Source organism: Palaemon carinicauda, chromosome 7, assembly GCF_036898095.1.
Source record: "Palaemon carinicauda isolate YSFRI2023 chromosome 7, ASM3689809v2, whole genome shotgun sequence".
In the NCBI taxonomy this organism is placed as follows: domain Eukaryota; kingdom Metazoa; phylum Arthropoda; class Malacostraca; order Decapoda; family Palaemonidae; genus Palaemon; species Palaemon carinicauda.
This window is the reverse complement of record NC_090731.1, coordinates 16,714,408-16,733,701: the sequence shown is the minus strand read 5'-3', so window position 1 is coordinate 16,733,701 and position 19,294 is coordinate 16,714,408. Positions and strand designations below refer to the sequence as shown.

General features: G+C 51.1%; 1 protein-coding gene and 1 long non-coding RNA gene across 2 annotated transcripts in view; one reads left to right on the top strand and one right to left on the bottom strand.

Annotated features, from left to right (window-relative positions):
* The window catches only part of LOC137643873 (lysosomal-associated transmembrane protein 4A-like), a 199,048-nt gene that overhangs the window by 117,222 nt on the left and 62,532 nt on the right, over nt 1-19,294 (bottom strand). The window lies entirely within an intron of this gene.
* The window catches only part of LOC137643495 (uncharacterized), a 37,788-nt gene continuing 19,276 nt past the window's right edge, over nt 783-19,294 (top strand). Inside the window, exons 1-2 of the long non-coding RNA XR_011044966.1 lie at nt 783-914; nt 10,670-10,807. This is a non-coding gene — a long non-coding RNA (uncharacterized lncRNA). The remainder of the gene's footprint in view (nt 915-10,669; nt 10,808-19,294) is intronic.

The window sequence follows — 19,294 nt, the reverse complement described above, 5'->3', positions numbered from 1 at the left end:
TCCAAACTTTTCGTATTCACTTTACAATATGAGGAATAAACTCTCTCTCTCTCTCTCTCTCTCTCTCTCTCTCTCTCTCTCTCTCTAAGCTATTCAAGCATCCTGTGTACATAGTTTTAAAGCGAAAACATTCAAAGCTACTGATATAAGGCCATATTATTCTGAAAAATAACCATCCAAAAAGCTCTCTCTCTCTCTCTCTCTCTCTCTCTCTCTCTCTCTCTCTCTCTCTAAGCTATTTCAACATTCTACAGAACTTTGAGCTGAGACATAAGCTAATGATATAAGGCCATATTATTCCGAAAAAATAAAAATATTTTTTGTACATAAAAACCGCAGTAACGAGCTATATTATCTCATATTCAGTCAAGCTATAGAATAGGGACTGAAATGTATATTAGTAGTAAATATGCAAATGAAGTCAGAATAAGATTATATTTAAAAGTATTATTTTCATTTATTTCGTAAAAGTTTAGTGTGGTCTACTTTTAAAAAAATAGATTATTGTGCTTTCTATTTTGTACACAAGAATCTCATATCTCTTCTTTCGAAGTCTTTCTATATATCTTTCAATAATAATAATTTATTCTGTTAATATCAACCTCATTACTGCTAGTTCCAGCTCCAATTTATACCAACAATTCAGTTTATTTTAATTAAATGAGATGGTCAAGATGACTGAGAGTGGGGGATAAATTTGTGAAAAAACTAATTTTGGTGAACATTGCTGGAACCATTTTGGCTCTCTCCCTATCATAGATGTCATTGAGTGATTGCAAGCAATTGGTTATAATTAAAATTATCTTACAATAATGTCCTCTGTCCTTCAGTTGTTATTCGTCCCAGGCAACGAAGAGTTTATATATATATTGAACTGTTATGTGCATTCTTCCGTTCCCGATACTGTGAAGAAGGTAATAACTTTATTGATATCAAGTGATTTTACATTTAAGGTGGCTTCCTCTTTTGGTGTGATACTAGCCTGATAAAAGTTTATTTTATGGCCGATGCCTATGTTTATTATTGAGGTATAGACACTTGATGTTAGACTAGGCTGAGGAGCCTTTGTATATCAGCGGCCAGTTCCTCCAGCGAGCATAAAATATGGACACCAATTAACCTAAACTTCCCCCCCCCCTAACCTAACTTACACTGCCGTATTCTCAGTAAGCTATCATCATCCAGAACACACAGGTGGCCGCTATCATACATACACCCCTAGGCTTATTCTCTGAGTTCTGCCAAGCTCACCATTTCTATCATTAGCATACCTACCCTTACCTTACCTACCCACCCTTGTTTACCCTACTTTAGCTAATCTGGTATTATTACAATTCCAACTAAATTCAGATACCTATTTCATTTCACTGTATTTTTTTTAAGATGATTCATATGAAAATGTTACTTGAATCTTCCGCAAATTAAGGGTTACGGAAATATTCGCTGATGAAGTTTGTATAATTGATATTTAATGCTAAGGCACGTAGTTAAACATAGTTCGCTTGCCTGAACATAGGAGCAGTGAGATAATATTTAATCACAAGTGAATCGAGCATATGGAAAGGCTTAAACCAACAAATAATTAGCTCAACCAATTAGCTAGGTATTTTGAATAACATTATGATGAAGACTGCTACGAACGACTCTACTCCATAGAAAATAGGATTGCAAATCATGTATTCTATGCATCTGGAAGTCTGGTAAACAAAATCTCCAGAGTTTTGACCGTATTTCATATCATTATTTGATTTTGATTATGGTAACATTTTTATTATGATGATTGGTGCATTTAGGTTAGACAGCTTCTCTTATTTCACCTGTTTTCTGTATTCCACCCTAAAACCTCTTTGTTCCGTAACCGAAATACAAACCACGCTATTTACAAAGGGTATTACTTTTAGCGTAGCTGAAATGGCGAGCCATTAGAATTTAACGAGGGTGTATTACCCCCGCGCTAGTTAGCGGGGGGGGGGGGGGGGGGGGTAGGGGAGTGGTAGCTAGCTACCCCTCCTCTCCCTCACACACAGGTGAATACTCACTTTCACTTTTGGCTCGGACTGTGACAGACGTCTCTGTCTTGGTCCTCTCTTGGCAGCCATTGTTTGTTTTGTCTTTACTTAATCGCTTACTTTTCTTTTACTCTATATATATGTAAACATGTTTTCATGTTTGTATATATATTTGAGTATAGAAATAAGTAAGTTTCCTTTTCAGCTTTGTGTGTGTAGTGTACGATATCTACGTGGAGGCCTCGGCAGTTAGACCACCACGGCGTAATTTTATGGGTGGCAATCGAGTTTGACTTATGTCTTTCTCTCTCTCTCTCTTGAGGTCGTTCACCCTTTTACTACATGTTACTACGGCCTTGTAGCTTCCTTTCCGTGTGGGGGGGTTGCTACGCCGTACGTTTGTCTCAATTAGTTATGAATCTAATTGTAGTTGTTTTTTGTTTTTCAGCTTGTAGAACGATTCCTTTCGGGGTTTTCGTTCGTTCTTTAGTGTTCATTCATTTTTAAATTACATAATTACATAGTTACATAATTATAATTGTTATAATTCTGTTTTGGTTACAGCTCTCCTTCCGCGAGTGTAAGTGGTTGTGAGGGCATGTGCCTGTTGTGTAATTCTTGTTCCTTTCCCTCGGGATTCCTCTTCGGAGCCTTCCCGGGGGAATGAATGTGTACTAATATTATTTGTTTTTATTTTTTTACAGTTACCGTTCTAGTTCGTTTCTGTAATATGGCAACGGTGTGAGCTGTCTGGTTGAGTCCTGGGGATTCGGCTGTTGCTGCCTCCCCCCTTGTATTTTCGTCAGGGGCGTGTCTCCTTCTACTGGAAGTACTCCCGTGACGACGGACAGCTCTCCAGTTCATTTTAGAACTCTCAGGAGGCTTGCCTCCTTGGGCGGGTAACTTTCCTTCCGAGGGAAGTTTTTTCCTGTCCAGGCTTGAGTTTTTCCCCTTTTGGGGGGTTCTTCTCTTGCCTTTTTTTCGTGCGACTATGCTCTTGGTGCTGAGCGGTCGCACCTGCAGTTTCGCTCAAGGGGCTGGGCAACTGCAGGAGCTCCTCTTCGGAGGATTGCTCCTTTTAGGTCACTGGCTGACCGGTCTCTTCCACGAAGTGTTTCTCTTTCGTTCGCGAGAGAGTACACTAATAGAGACTCCTCTTCGGAGGTTTCTTCTGTTGCTGTTGCTGTTGGCCTCCCTCGCCGTAAGGCCCACCGTCCGTCTCGTCGTAAGGGCCTCTCATCTCCCTATAAGGGTGCTTGAGGCGCCTTTTTGGATCTCCGTTTGCAGCCTACAACTCCTTTTTCTCGATCTTCCGCCTTGGTGCAGATGGACAGCAGTCTGATCTCGTCTTCCGACGGACAGCGGTCTTCCGACGGACATCAGTCTTCCGGCGGACAACGATCCCTTCGGGGCAAAGGGTTGCCCCCACAGTGGTTCTTCCCTTGCGTGTCAGGGTTTCCCTGCGCGCCCTTCTGCTGTGTTCTCTCCTGCTCCTGCTCAGTGTTAGCACACAGGCGCTTTTCTGCTCATCAGCGCTCTCCTGTTCGTCAGTGCTTTCAAGATGAGTTGGTTCCTGTGCGCCCACGTTCGCCCTCGCGATCTTGAACTTCGGTTCATGTCGGGGTCAAGGACTCTTCTTCTTTGCGCAGGCTTCCACGCGTATCCTTCTGCTCGTCAGCGATCATCAGCTCGCCAGCAATCATCAGCTCGCCAGCGATCATCAGCTCGTCAGCGATCATCAGCTCGCCAGCGATCATCAGCTCGCCAGCAATCACCTGTCTCTCGGCGATCTCTGGATCGCCCACGTGTGTTACAGCCGGCACGCCAACGTTCTCCAACACTTCTGAAGGAACATGGTTCGCCAGCTACTAGCTCACCTGCGCATGCTGATCGCCATCGCGCGACCCTCAAACTGCGGATGCTGATCGCCATCGGGCGACCCTCAAACTGCGGATGCTGATCGCCATCGCGCGACCCTCAAACTGCGGATGCTGATCGCCATCGCGCGACCCTCAAACTGCGGATGCTGATCGCCATCGCGCGACCCTCAAACTGCGGATGCTGATCGCCATCGCGCGACCCTCAAACTGCGGATGCTGATCGCCATCGCGCGACCCTCAACTGCGGATGCTCATCGCCATCGCGCGACCCTCAACTGTGGATGCTGATCGCCATCGCGCGACCCTCAACTGCGGATGCTGATCGCCATCGTGCGATCGCACACCTGCGGATGCTGATCACCATCGCTCGACCCTGCGCATGCTGATCACCATCGCTCGACCCTGCGCATGCTGATCACCATCGCGCGACCCTCAACTGCGTATGCTGTTCGCCATCGTGCGATCGCCCACCAGTAGATGCTGCTCGCCATCGCGCGACCGCCGACCTGCGTATACTGATCACCATCGCGCGACCCGGCGCATGCTGATCACCATCGCGCGATCGCCCTCCTGCACAGGCTGCTCGCGATCGCTCACCTTCGCAAACTGCTCGACCATCGCGTCGGCATAACACAACGCACCATCGCCAACCTGCGCATTAGCGCTCACCAGCTCACCACCGATCGCTTGTTGATCCATATCGCCAGTGGTCTTCCTCGCCCACGCGGCAGCGCGTTTCCTCGCCATCGCGCTAACGCTTACGTTCGCCGCCTCGGACTCGCTCTCATCCACCTGCCCACCCTCACGGCGACCGCTTGCCCGCGCGACCGCTTGCCCGCGCGACCGCTTGCCCGCGCGACCGCTTGCCCGCGCGACCGCTCGCCCGCGCGACCGCTCGCCCGCGCGACCGCTCGCCGGTGCGCCCGCGCGACCACTCGCCTGCACGCCTACACTCCCACGTGCCTGCACGTCTACGCTCATGCTCTCCAATGTTCGCCCACGCGCGAACCAATGGTTTTTCCATCGGGCGGACGGATGGTGTTCCGTCGCGCGAACCTACAGTGTTTCTTCGCACAAATGTCGGCTTATTTCTTGCAGTATCCATTGCTCGTCTATGGGTTATCGCTCGCCGACCACCAGCTCTCGCCCTTCCTACCACGCTCGCCCTCCTTCTGCGCTCCTTCGCTCACCTTTGTTTGCGTTACCGCGCATGAGCGCTTCCACGTTCACCCACGCGAAAATCTTTGAATTTCCGTGGCGCGAGCTCCAGGGCGATTGCGACCATGATTCCCAATGGGGTTTTCGCAGCAGGACCAGCCTGGCGAGTTCTTCTGGAGCGTATTTCCAGAACACGGCCTCACCCCGTAAACGCCAGAGCATGGCACTTGCAAGAATAGGAGAAACTTAAGGGAGATCTGAGCAACACTCCTCTTTCCTGAACCTGGGTTAGCCCTTCCCCGTCATTACCTGGAAGGATTTTTGGCGTGGGGGCTTTCCGTTCGATTTTCTCCATCGGACGAGGGGTGACTGCTTACCTCTTCCTCTAGGAGCTTACCAGGTTCTTTCCCTCCTCGGTTACGGCCCGAGGTTTGGTTCAAGGAAGCTACAGGAAGATCAAGGGTACTTTCCTCCTCTCAAGCTCAGGCACCTTGGCCTTTCGTCGTTAAGTATCTAACTTGCGGACAAGCTCGATGTTGTACCATCTGGACGCGCTGACTGAGGGCTTCCTTCGGGTGTCTCATCTGTGGAGGTCGGCGACCTCAGACACCCTTCCATCCTTGAGAAGAGTTTGTTTGTGCCCAAGGACAGAGACTTAGACAGCTGCTGTGTGGAGGAAATCGACTTCCAGTTTCACTCCTCCAAGGCGCTTTCTTCCAGACTCTGCAGGGCTCCAGCGCCCTTTTCTTTCAACCACGTCGGCCTAAGTTATCGGCTACGACAACTGGGACAAGGTGTCCAATTGCAGTTTCCTCCGGTCAGGAACAGATGGCACGGGAGACTCCCCCGGGGGGGCATAATCCTGAAAGGAGTTCACGAACTCTAGGATTGCAGGTTTTTCGCTGGGAGGATGCTTAAGGTTACTCATCTGAATGACAGCTTCCCGATGCCCATTCCCGCACAATCTCTGTGATTAGCCAAGGATTTCGCGCCTGCCGTCTCTGTCAGCGAATTCAGTGTCTCTGAACCTCTTGCCATAGCGTCAGCAGAGTTGCCCGGTTGGGCAGAATGATCCATACCTTAGGCGAAGGTCTTCCCTAGGATCATCGACGGCTTAACCCCCGGCCCCCTCAGTCGATCCTTTCTTGTAAGGAAGGATCTGAGAGGGGATGTCTGTAGTCGACCTCTCAGCCCTGATCAAGTTTGTCGAACAAACTTCGGCCAGCGTAGACCAGCAGAATCGATCAGACTGGTAACGAGGCGACAGGACTCCTTAAACCCTGGATCGGAAGGACGGGTACTTTCAGTTTCCATTCCATCCATCTTCCAGGGTGCTCGTCGAATTCAGCCTAGACTGCAAGTATTCCTGCTTATGATGCAGTGTGGCTATCCCGCCGTGGCATAGCAGGTTTGTTTCCCCAGAGAACTCTCCCTGCCTTCCTCTTGGCCGCTCAGGTGCAGGCTTCCGCCTCCTCTGCTGTTTGGAGGGCTGGTCAACTCCGGTAGGCTCGGCTTCGACCTTCTTCAGCGCCGGGACAAGCTTACGGATGCTTACCATGAGTGTGGGCTCATGGTATTTTGCTTGGAGCCTTCTCTTTCTCTGCCTCAACATCTGGAGTATCTGGCCATGATATTGAGTCAACGGCCTTACCACGTTGGAAACCCCGCTTCTCGTCCGTCCAGCGAGGTTAAGCAACGTCGGTACTTGGATGGGTGACCACCTGGGGACGCCAGATTCTGTTACCACATCCTCCGAGCCTTCCTTTCGGTTGACTGTGGCAAGACTGAAGAGAGTCGCAGTACCTGTTCTCAGTCAAGCAGAGCTTTCAGCCCTACCTTGGAACGTTTCCTAGTTCTTCTTTCCTCATTGACCCGTCTATAGTCCGAACGGTCGCCTCAGGATAAGTTCCATGTGGGGCGATCCAAGTTCCGGTGGCTTCAGGCAATGTTTAACCGGACTCCCTGGCCCTAGGGGACCAGCGGAACTATTAGACCTGCAATGGGTGTTGACCTATGGAGCCTCTTGATGGTAGTGGATATTCTCGTCCTTTCCCCACATTCTTGATGCGGTTCTCGGACTCGTCAAAGGAAAGGGGGGGGAGCATGTTCCGGTCCAGGCCTATGGTCAAGACCTGAAGGATACCTCTCCATCATTCAGGCAGGCTTAGGGGCCTTAGTCTGGCCCCTCTTCAGATCCTACAGCTCCTGCCGAGTCGCCCCGTTGCGCGTCGACTTCATTCTAACCAGCAGGGAACGCATTTTCACACCTTCACATTTTGCAGTAGAGATACCAGGATGATTGAGATTCTCTCAATACCACCATCGGCTCTCTCATTCCAGGCAGGGGAATGTTTCTCTCAGACTATCCGAGCAGAGCCTCGTAGAGAGAGTGTACCTGGGGGTCTTTGACCTTGGGTAACCAGCAAGTGCTGGTCTGGGGGACCTGATCGCGACAGCTTGGAACCTCAAGCTTCCGCTATTCTTCCCCCCAGTCTCAGACCCCGAGACTCTGGCAAGATGCATTCCGGTGATGGTGGGACAACTTCGACGCCTGCGTCTTCCCTCCTTTTTGTCTGTGGACAATGGGTCTCAACAAGACCAGGTTGTCTGTCAACCTTTCAATGGGAGAGCTCCACTGGGACTATGCGCAGAACGGTTTCTGGACCCTCTGCTTCCCCTGACGGAACTCCCGGGAGAGCTTCTCCCACGGCGCAGACTACTCAAGCAACCACACTGCGACATCTCTCCCGAACCGGGGCGTCGCTTCGGCTTCATGCCTGGAGACACTACGCTTCCTCCTCAAGAAGAGACAACCCGCTACAGTCGCGGTACGGAGGTCGCGTCTTCGGCGATAGTCATCCACAGGGGTCTCCCAGGCAAAGTGAAGAGGCTAAGGTGGTTGGTGCCGTGGGAGATGTACCTCTTCCCTTGAGGCCTCTTCTCCAGCAATAACGGTCTTATTGCCTTTCGGCGGGAGGAAACTCCTTTCCGCTCTCGGCAATGAAGCCTGTCGCTCAGCCTTTCCCTGACCTTCAGGCTTAAAGGAATAACTTTTTCCTGCCCGCTGGATCTGTTCTCGCTCATGCGAAGCTACGATCGTCCCTGCCCTAGTCGGAGGAAGACCTCCAACTTGGAGCATGGCTCGGACTTTTAGTCCCTTAAGAGATCTTCTCAAGACCCTTTACGACAGGCCTCGGATTGTATTCCGCCTTGGGTCTTCTGCTCACTCTGGCCACGGCCAGTGTGTAAGCAATCTTCTTGGTCTCTTACTACTCCCCCCTTTCTAAGGAAGAGGGGAAGGCAACATTCAGGCTCGCTCCTGAGTTGTTGGCTAGACTCAGAATCTGAGGGTCCCGGGCCTTCGGTCCGATTCATTCAAGATTTCGAGTCTCCATTCTGTATCTGATGTCCCAAGACCTTCTTTTTCTTGCCAGTAAAGGAATCGAGAGGTTAGCGCTGGGAACAGCTGCAGTTTGTCCTCAGTTGCAGCCGATTTGGGAGCACAAGGAGGACATGGGGGGAGAGTCACCAGTATACCTCTTCAGCCCGGACTCAAGGACATTCATCTCGATCTGTCTCCAGACCCTCCCCCGTCACGTCGCCCTACAGCACGATGTTGGATACATCGCAACGTCCCTCGCCTTCGAGTAATACTACTCTGTGACGCAGGTGCTACAAGCTGGAGTCTGGAAGCGTCTAATGACCTTCGCAGGCCGCTTCCTGCAGGGCGTGACCCACAGGAGTCTCGATACGTTTTCTATCGCTCTGTGGTGGCTACACAACAGCTGGTCTAACCTCAGGCTCCTTTTTGGACAGGTAGCAGAAGGTTGAGGGCATTGTTATCAGGTTTTAGTCTGCATGAACGAAAGAAGTATGTCTGGCCCTTACTTCTTTCTTCATCATCCCCTCTACGGGGAAGCAGCATCCTGGTCTCTGCATAGCTGACCTCGAACCTCTGCAGGTAAACCATGCTTCCTTGTGTTCCGAGTTTTGAGTCAATACTGTCGCGTCCCCCATACCCTGACGAGGTGGTATTGGGAACGTCCTAACCCAGAGTTCCTTCTGGAACTCCAGGTCAACTGCCTAGGACGGGTCACACTTCTTCCTTCACACACAAGCTTACGTAGGCCACATGGTTCCTTTCGGAGCAAGGAACTTGTGAGGTGCAGGGACTCCTTTTCTCGAGTGCGACTCACTCGGATTCTGAGTCCCCGGGTAAAGCCAAAGCCAGTATGGCTGGGGACTTTCCACTCTTCCTAAGGGATAAGTCACCCTCTGTAAATAGCGTGGTTTGTATTTCGGTTACGGAACAAATGACAAATTCGAAGATAATTTGTATTTTTCCTAACCATACAAACCTTAGCTATTTACACATATTTGCCCGCCAGCCCTGTCCCCCAAGACAAGTCCTACCTCTAAGTGAAAGTGATTATTCACCTGTGTGTGAGGGGGAGGATTGGTAGCTAGCTACCACTCCCCTACCCCCCCCCCCCCCCGCTAACTAGCGGGGGGTAATACACCCTCGTTAAATTCTAATGGCTCGCCATTTCAGCTACGCTAAAAGTAATACCCTTTGTAAATAGCTAAGGTTTGTATGGTTAGGAAAAATACAAATTACTGTATCTTCGAATTTGTCATATTTCCTGCTGTGGAACCCCAGTATGGTATTCAATAATGGGGTCCTGTATTATTTGCAGCAGAATTCAATGTCAAATTGGTTGAAAACACACTTTTTAAGCTAGAGAAAATATATTTTCAAATTGGATATCCATATATGGTTGAAACTGCAATTTTACTTGTGTAACGTATTGAGTTTTGCCAAAAATTCTGATTCATAAAAGTTTTTTTTTAAGTTCATCATTGGGCTTATAGCCATACAGTGAAGATAAATGTCAAAAGGGTTCGTATACAACTGCTTAAATCATTTCCTTCAGATTTCCTTCAGCCATGACTGTGTCAACCGTAACCTTGTCTAGATAAAACAGACATTGATTATTAAAAGTAGGTCTCATTGCTTGGAAGTTACAGAAAATTGTTGCCAAGAATAATTGTACCTAGTTAAATCTAGTCTTTTTTTTTTTTTTTTTTTTTTTTTTTTTTTTTTTTTTTTTTTTGAAGAAGAAGAAGAAGAAGAAGAAGAAGAATTGTATTTTGTGGGGATCAGCATTGGCTTTCAAGTAAATAAATCAAAGTTTTGGAGGAAAAAATGTAATAGTGGGACACCTTTTTTTTGGTATGTATATGTATGGTGGCATAGAGCAAGAGACCAAAACTTATTAATGACTCTACTTGGTGAGTAATTAAAGAATATTAATACTTTTTTGGCCAAGAAATAACATTTTATCCAGCTGAAGTGGGTAAGGATTTTGTTAGTGATGGGTAGCTTATATGTATCTTTGTTAATTAATATGAACTCTCTGTAGATCCTGAAACTGATGCATATACCCAGAACATTGAGATGCTACGATCAGATAGGGAGATAATTTATGTTCTCTGTTGGGGAGTCAAAATGTCTTTATATATGTTCATTCACCAGGTAAAAATATCTTTCGCATGAATTTTTTACCAAATATATTTTTCATGTTTGACTGTTATAGTTAAACAAATATATTAATTCAACAGAACAGGGGGCTCGAACAGCTTCTCAACATCATGCCGGAAACAACTACATTATACCTTCACCGAACGGTTGAAAGTGGATTCCAATCAATAGTCGCCATTCCTGCAGAAAGACCTCACTTTTCAGTCTTCTAGACTTGGGTAAGAAACAACTTAAATGTGTTACATGGGCCAATGTTTTAATTATAGGTTTGTACGTGAAACAGTTTTGGGATCGGATGGGTTACTTATATTTTCACCTGATGTTCCTCCACAAGAACAAAGACTGTTCCAAAGTTTATTATCTACATAATTAAACAAGAACTATTTGGAGACAGACAGACAGACAGCTCTATTTGTGAGATTTTAATCTTATTAACTTCTTAATACTTCAAATGCCGTATTACCAATGCAATGACGATACCGGTAACCTTATCAAGAATAGTACTCATAAAACCATTTTGTTCCCTAACCGAAATACAAACCACGCTATTTACATTGGGTTTACCTTTTAGCGTAGCTGAAATGAGGAGCCAATAGTTTTTAACGAGGGTTAATTACCCCCGCGCTAGTTAGCGGGGGGTAGGGGAAGGGTAGCTTGCTACCCCTCCCTCCCCCCACACACACACCGGTGACTTGCTTCACTTCACTTTTGGCTCAGCGATGAACAGACGTGTCTGTCCAACGTCCTCGTTGACAGCCTTTAATCTTTTTTCTGCTTTTTCTCTACAGCTTTTGTGTGTTTGAAGTTGACTACCTTTGTCTTTGCTATGCATGCGTGCCCTGGTATTGCCAGCCGCCCTTGTGGGACCTTTATGTCGGCCACGGATACGGATCCTCACACCCTTTGCCCACAGTGTCGAGGCCGACGGTGTGACCAGAAAACATGTGTAGTGAGTGTAGGGAGTGGTCTGCCTCCCAGTGGGAGAGGTTTGGCCGCCGGCGTAAGAAGAAGTCCAAGAGAGACCGTTCTCCTTCTGGGGTTGCCTTGAAGGAGGAAGGATCTCGGGACTCTTCTTTCGTCGCCCAAACCTCCTCCGAAGCTCCCCCTCGTCCGGCTCCTAAGGAGAGTCGGCCGAGTGGTAGAGCAGGCCCTAGTTCTGTTTCCCGACCTTGGGATAGGGGAGAGGGCGTCGCCTCCCATAGCGGGGCGGTTCCCCCTCCTCCTCCGGGGGAAGTTATTGATAATCCACTGTCTAATGATGATCTTTTACAGATTTGGGCTTCCCTGGGGCTTAAGGGCTTGCCCTCCAGGGTTGCCCTGATTGACCTTGTCTCATTGGGACCGCCGTTAAGCAGTCGCCGGCGGTAGCAGAGGTAGACCCTCTGTCTATCGTCAACGTCGTGGTGGCAGAGGCCTCCGACGGGGCGGGGCAATCCTCTGCAGGTGCAGTTGAGGATGTTGGTGCTGACGGCTCTCCTCCCCTTTCCGTACATCCTTCGAAGGGGGAAGGGAGTTCTACGGGCTCGTCTGCTGTCCAGCTTCCCTCTAAGGGGAGTTCCTTGACTCAGACTTCCCTTCGGAGGACTGATGGTCCTGATGATCTTCCTCGTGGCCGCCTTCGCCGTAAGGCTCACCGTCCGCTGCGTCGCAAGGGCCTCCCATCCCCTTATAAGGGTGTTAAGAGGAGCCTTTTTGGATCTTCTTCTTCCGAAGGGGACTCTCCTCGTCGTATTCAGCCTACAGCTCCAGCTCCTTTGGACCTCTCTGGGGACCTGTCTCCTACTCCTGCTAGGACTTCACCTTCTGGGGACCTCGTCACCCGACGGGCAACGGTGCCTTCGGGGCAAAAGGATTCTTCCCTTTCACGTGCAGCGTTAGCGCACAGGCGCTCTCCTGCTCGTCAGCGCTCTCCTGCTCGTCAATGCTCTCCTGCTCGTCAGCGCTCACCTGTACGCCGGTGCTCTTCTGATGTTCGCCCTCCTTCTCGCCAGCGCTCTCCTGAGGTCATCCTCCATCCTGTGGTTCCTGAAGAGCGCTCAGCGCGCCAGCGTTCCCCTGCTCGCCCTTCTGCAGTGTTAGCGCACAGGCGCTCTCCTGCTCGTCAGCGCTCTTCTGATCGTCAGTGCTCTTCCGTTCGTCAGCGCTCTTCTGAGGATCATCGCCCTTCTGAGGATCATCGCCCTCTTGCTCGCCAGCGCTCCCCTGTGGTCTCTAAACATCCTGCAGTCGCTGTTGGGCACCCTGCGCGCCATCAGTCTCCTGAGCTCTCTCGCGATCCTCTTGTTTCTACTCAACATCGTCTGCGTTCTCCAGCGCGTGTTTCTAAAGCACATGTTCGCCCACGCGCCTACGCTCTTCCTGTTCCTGTTCGTGAACGCGCCGCACCAACTGTTCCTTCACAGGATTTCACGCGTCGCCCTCTTGCTCGCCAGCGATCACCTGCTCACCAGCGTTCACAGACGATCCTACAATCGCCTGCTCGTCAGCGTTCTCCTACGCGTCAACGATCACCTGATCATTGGCGATCTCTGGACCGCCCGCGTGACTTACAGCCTGCGCACACGCGGTCTCCAACGCGTCGTTGGCCAGAGATTTTGGAAGGACATGGTTCGCCCTCTGCTAGCTCGCCCTCGCGCGATCATTCACCTGCGCGTTATACGCGCGCCAGCGTTCGCCAGCTTACCACCGATCGCCTGCTCGCAATCGCTCTCCCTCGCGCTACAGGTCTCCTGACCTACGTCACCAGCGATCTTCGAAGCGTTCTCACTCGCCCTCACGGCAACGCGTTCCCTCGCCATCGCGCCAACGCATTCGTTCGCCGGCTCGCCCACGCGCTCGTTCGCCTGTACGCCCTCGCGCTCGTTCGCCTGTACGCCCTCGCGCTCGTTCGCCTGTACGCCCTCGCGCCCACTCGCCTGCGCACCCGCACGACCTCTCGCCTGCGCGCCCGCGCGACTGTTCGCCTTCGGGTGACTATTGTTCGCGGCGAATTTCGCAGCCAGTGATAGCAGCAGGAACGCGTGTTCCCAGACAGCGCTCTGGATCGCCTCCATCTAAACGCAGGACTGTTGTGCAGGACAAGGAAGACACTGCAGAGCGGTTAGTGCGTCTTTCTTCCCCCCTTTCTTTTCAGGCAGGTCCAGTGGTGTCCTCTCCGAAGGATCGCCTGATCCCCTTCCCTCCAGCGAGGATTTCGGACTCTGTGTCCGTGAAGCAACAGACTTGGTTTGGTCCTCTGATGCGGGCGTTAGTGAGGGTAATGAAACCAGCACTCACCGATCAGGGCGACAAACCAACGGCTGCCTCTCCTACGCTGAAGAGAAAGAGAGGAGTGGACTTCGTGGTGACTTCCCCCAGGGCGAAGTTGGTTCCCAAGAGGTCTGTTGCGAAGGCCCCTTCTCCTGCTCGAGCATTTTCTCCTTCTCCCATGGATGAGTCTTTTCCGTTCTCGGGTGAGTCCAGTGAAGCGGTAGTCTTCCCCTCGGCACCAAGGGGGGAGCCTTCTCTTCATGGAGGAGAGTCGTCTCGTGCGGAAGGGGCTCTTCGAACCTCTTTGTTGAGATCCTGTATCCCTCCCAGGAGGGAATCCAAGGACTCCAAGACCATCCTGAAATTTTCTTCGAGGATTCGCCAGGAACCCGCGGCTCCCCGGGGGAACGTCCACGCTTCACCCCAGGAAGAGATTCCGGGGACAGGAGACTTAGCTGCCAGCCCGCAAGGAGGAGATCATCAGGAATCTGAACATGCCTTCTGGCAGGTCCTGAGCCTGATGAGGCAACTCAACGGGCTTATGGACCCCGTGATCGCCCCCCGTGAAGGCAAGGACACTATCTTGGACGAAGTGTTCGACGTTCTGAAGGCGCCTAAGTCCAGTGCGGCTCTGCCCTGGTCGCGGGGTCTGAAGAGTGCCAGAGCCAGGGCCAACGCCCAGCTTGCGATTCTTGCCTCCTCCAGTCGTTCCTCTGCCGGGAACAAACTCATCCCTCCTCGTCTTCCGCAGAGGAGGTATTTTGAGATCTTGTGTGAGTCCAGTCTCGCTCTTCCTCTCCATCACTCCGTGGAGGAGCTGGCGAAGGGAGTTCCCCTTGAGAAGCTCTCTGCCCAGCAGGTGTCGTTCTCGGTGGCAGAGATCCTGAGCCATGAAAAGGTCGCGAAGTGTGCCATGCAGGCCACTTCGTGGCTGGATTTTTGTCTAGGAACTCTGGGCATCCTATTGCGCTCCGAGGACTTGTCTAAGGAAACCAATAGGAAGGCCCTGGAGACCTTCTTACTCTCGCGCACCCGCTCCATCGAGTTTTTGGCGCATCAGGTCACCACCCTGTGGGCCAACTCGGTGTTGAAGCGGCGCGATGCGGTGGCCGAGAGATTCCATCCGAAGGTCCCCGCCGTGGATGTGTGTAGGCTCAGACATGCATCCCTTCTTGGGGAGAATCTGTTCGAGCCACAGGACATGGAGCGAACGGCTGAGAGGTGGAGGAAATCCAGCACGGACTCCCTCCTCCATAGGGCCCTTACAGCTCGGCCCTATAAGCCTCAAGCTCCGCCACAACAGCAGCAGCAGCCTCGTAAGACTCCGAAGCAGGCACCGGCAGTTAAGAAAGTGGTGTCTAAGCTCCAGCCCTTTCCAGCCAAGGTCAAGAGGGGCGGCAAGTCCTCCAGGGGAGGCAAGGCTCTTAGGGGTGGCGGCCGCGGCCGCAAGCCCTAGGGGTGGCAGTCCCCCTGCGTGTCCACCTGTGGGGGGATGCCTTCAGCGTTGCGTCCGCAGGTGGCAGCAACATGGGGCCGATGCTTGGACGATCTCAGTGATTGGCCAAGGCTATCGCGTCCTGTTCACAACATCTCAACCTCCCCTGACAGCGAATCCAGTGTCGTTGAGCTCCTATGCCACAGGGTTGGCAAATGGGCTGGCCCTTCGGGCCGAAGTCGAGACCATGCTAAAGAAGGGTGCTCTCCAGGAGGTCGTCGACGGCTTCCCAGGCTTCTTCAGTCGACTCTTTCTTGTAAAGAAGGCGTCTGGAGGCTGGAGACCTGTCATCGACCTCTCGGCTCTGAACGGGTTTGTCAAGCAACCCGGTTCAGCATGGAGACAGCAGACACGGTCAGACTTGCGGTGAGACCACAAGACTTCATGTGCACACTGGATCTGAAGGACGCGTACTTCCAGATCCCAATCCATCCGTCTTCCAGGAAGTACCTGAGATTCTGCCTAGACGACAAGATCTACCAGTTCAAGGTGCTGTGTTTCGGTCTCTCCACAGCTCCTCAGGTGTTCACCAGAGTGTTCACCCTGATATCATCTTGGGCGCACAGGAACGGCATTCGTCTCCTTTGTTATCTGGACGATTGGCTGATCCTAGCAGACTCGGAGTCGACCCTTCTTCGGCACCGAGACAGGCTTCTGGATCTTTGCCAGGATCTGGGGATCGTGGTAAGCCTCGAGAAGTCCTCTCTGCAGCCGTCCCAACGACTGGTTTATCTAGGCTTGCTGATAGACACCAATCTCCACAAAGCCTTTCCATCAGACGACCGGATAGCAAGGCTGAGGAGGGTGGCGGAACCCTTCCTCAGGCGAGAAGAGCTCCCTGCCCAATCGTGGTTGCATCTCTTAGGTCACCTATCCTCCCTGGCTCGTCTAGTTCCAAACAGCCGCCTCAGGATGAGATCCCTACAGTGACGGCTCAAGTCCCGGTGGAATCAAGGATCCGATTCTCCGGACATTCTGATCCCGATGGGGTCTTTGGAACAGACGGACTTGCGGTGGTGGCTGGTCGACGAGAACCTGCGGAAGGGAGTGAGTCTTCTCGTCCTCCCCCCGGAATTGACTCTGTTTTTGGACGCGTCAAAAGAAGGGTGGGGGGCGCACGTTCTGAACCAGAGGGCCTCAGGCCTTTGGTCAGAATCAGAAAAGTGCCTACACATCAACCTGCTAGAATTGAAGGCCGTCTTTCTGGCTCTTCAGCAGTTCCAACGGTCCCTGGCGGGTCACTCCGTGGTGGTGATGAGCAAAAACACCACGGTAGTGGCTTATATTAACAAGCAGGGAGGCACTTTTTCGCAGCAGCTATCCCATCTTGCAGTAAAGATTCTGAGGTGGACCGAAATCCACTCGATAACACTATCAGCTCGCTTCATTCCTGGCAAGAGGAATGTGCTCGCCGACAGTCTGAGCAGGGCCTCGCAGATAGTGAGTACCGAGTGGTCTTTGGATCCTCAGATGCCCAACAAAGTCCTGACTTTGTGGGGTTCCCCGACTGTGGACTTGTTCGCGACAGCGTTGAACTTCAAGCTGCCTCTGTACTGCTCCCCAGTCCCGGACCCCAAGACACTCTGGCAAGATGCTTTCCAGCAACGGTGGGACAACATCGACGTGTACGCCTTCCCACCGTTCTGTCTGATGAGAAGGGTGCTCAACAGGACCAGACTATCGGTCAACTGTTCGATGACTCTGGTAGCTCCGCTATGGCATCGCGCGGAATGGTTCCCGGACCTTCTGCAGCTCCTGACGGAGCTCCCGAGGGAACTTCCTCCACGACACGAGCTTCTCAGACAACTCCACTCTGGTGTCCCTCACAAGGCTGTGGCCTCGCTTCGGCTTCAAGCCTGGAGACTATCCAGCGTCTCCTCACGGAGAGAGGCTTTTCGCAACAGGTTGCGGAGAGAATGTCTCGGCACCTGCGAAGGTCCTCTGAGGGAGTCTACCAAGCGAAGTGGAGAGTCTTTTGTGGTTGGTGTCGTGGGAGGGGTATCTCTCCACTCGATGCCACTATTCCAGCAATAGCGGACTTCCTCGTTTATCTGCGGGAAGAAATGCGCCTTTCTGTCTCAGCGGTGAAAGGCTATCGCTCAGCCTTAAGCTTGGCCTTCAGGCTGAAGGGCGTGGATATTTCTTCCTCGCTAGAACACACTCTACTCATACGTAGCTATGAACTTACCTGCCCCCAGTCGTAAGTGAGACCACCTCCTTGGAACGTGGTTTGAGTCCTCAGGGCTCTTAAGAGACCTCCCTTCGAACCTTTACGCCAGGCCTCCGATCGCCACCTGTCTTGGAAGACGGCTTTCCTACTCGCTTTGGCTTCGGCCAAGCGGGTTAGTGAACTTCATGGTCTCTTGTACGACATCGCCCATTCAAGGGGATGGGGGGAGGTAACGTTCAGGTTCGTCCATGAGTTTGTAGCCAAGACTCAGAATCCTGGAGTGCCGGATCCTCGGTTCGACTCTTCCAGGATAGCAAGTCTCCGTTCTGTAACAAGCAACCCAGACCAGCTGCTACTATGTCCAGTGAGGTGTCTGAGGCACTACTTGAAGAGAATGGCTGCAGTCCGTCCTCAAGTGCGAGCTTTGTTTGTGAGCACAGGCAGGACTAAGAGGAGGGTCACCAGGAACACCATCTCAGTTTGGATTTGAAGGGTTATCCACCATGCCTTGAATCCAGACCCTCCTCCGTCACGTCGCCCTAGGGCACACGCTGTCAGGGGTGTTGCTACATCCCTGGCCTTCAAGAGAAACTTCTCTGTGACGCAGGTACTTCAAGCTGGGGTCTGGAAGCGTCAGACGACCTTCACAGCCCACTACCTGCAAGACGTGACCCACAGGAGCCTCGATACGTTTTCTATCGGCCCTGTGGACACTGCACAGCAGCTGGTCTAACCTCAGGCTCCTTTTTGGACAAGTAGCAGTAGGTTGAGGGCGTTGTTACCCGGTCTTAGTCTGCGTGTATGAAAGAGTATGTCTGACCTTTACTTCTTTCTTCATTCTCCCCTCTCTTGGGGAAGTAGCATCCTGGTCCTCGCATAGCTGACCTTGACCTATGCAGGTAACCCATGCTTCTTTGTGCTCCTAGTATTAAGCTTACTCCTAGTATTAAGCTTAATACTGTTGCGTCCCCCCAAACCCTGACGAGGTGGTATTGGGAACGTCCTATCCTAGATTCCTATCTAAAGGTCTCAAGGTCAACTTCATAGGACGAGTCACACTCTCCTCCACACACTGCTTATGTAGGGCACTCGTTCCTAGAGATGCTAGGAACTTGTGAGGTGCAGGGGCTCCTTTTCTCAAGTGCTGCTCACTGAGGGATTGAGCCCCCGGGCAAAGCCGAAGTCAGTAAGGCTGGGGACTTTCCACCCTTCCTAAGGGGTAAGTCACCCAATGTAAATAGCGTGGTTTGTATTTCGGTTACGGAACAAATGACAAATTCGAAGATAATTTGTATTTTTCCTAACCATACAACCCTTAGCTATTTACACGTATGTGCCCGCCATCCCTGGCCCCTGAGTCAAGTCCTACCTCTAAGTGAAGTGAAGCAAATCACCGGTGTGTGTGTGTGTGTGGGGGGGGAGGTAGCAAGCTACCCTTCCCCTACCCCCCGCTAACTAGCGCGGGGGTAATTAACCCTCGTTAAAAACTATTGGCTCGTCATTTCAGCAACGCTAAAAGGTATACCCAATGTAAATAGCTAAGGTTTGTATGGTTAGGAAAAATACAAATTATCTTCGAATTTGTCATGTTTAAAGAATAAGGTTGATGATATAAAAGCACCAATCTCATAATATTGTATACAGGGCGGCTACAATAGTTTCAGATAATTATCCAAGCTGAACTTTGTTGTCACCGTGTTTCTTTTTTCACAAACTCTGGTTATTAGTCCTGTTCATCCTTCAAATGTTTTAGTTATGAACATCACACCATGGTCAAGTTTATTATTCAAA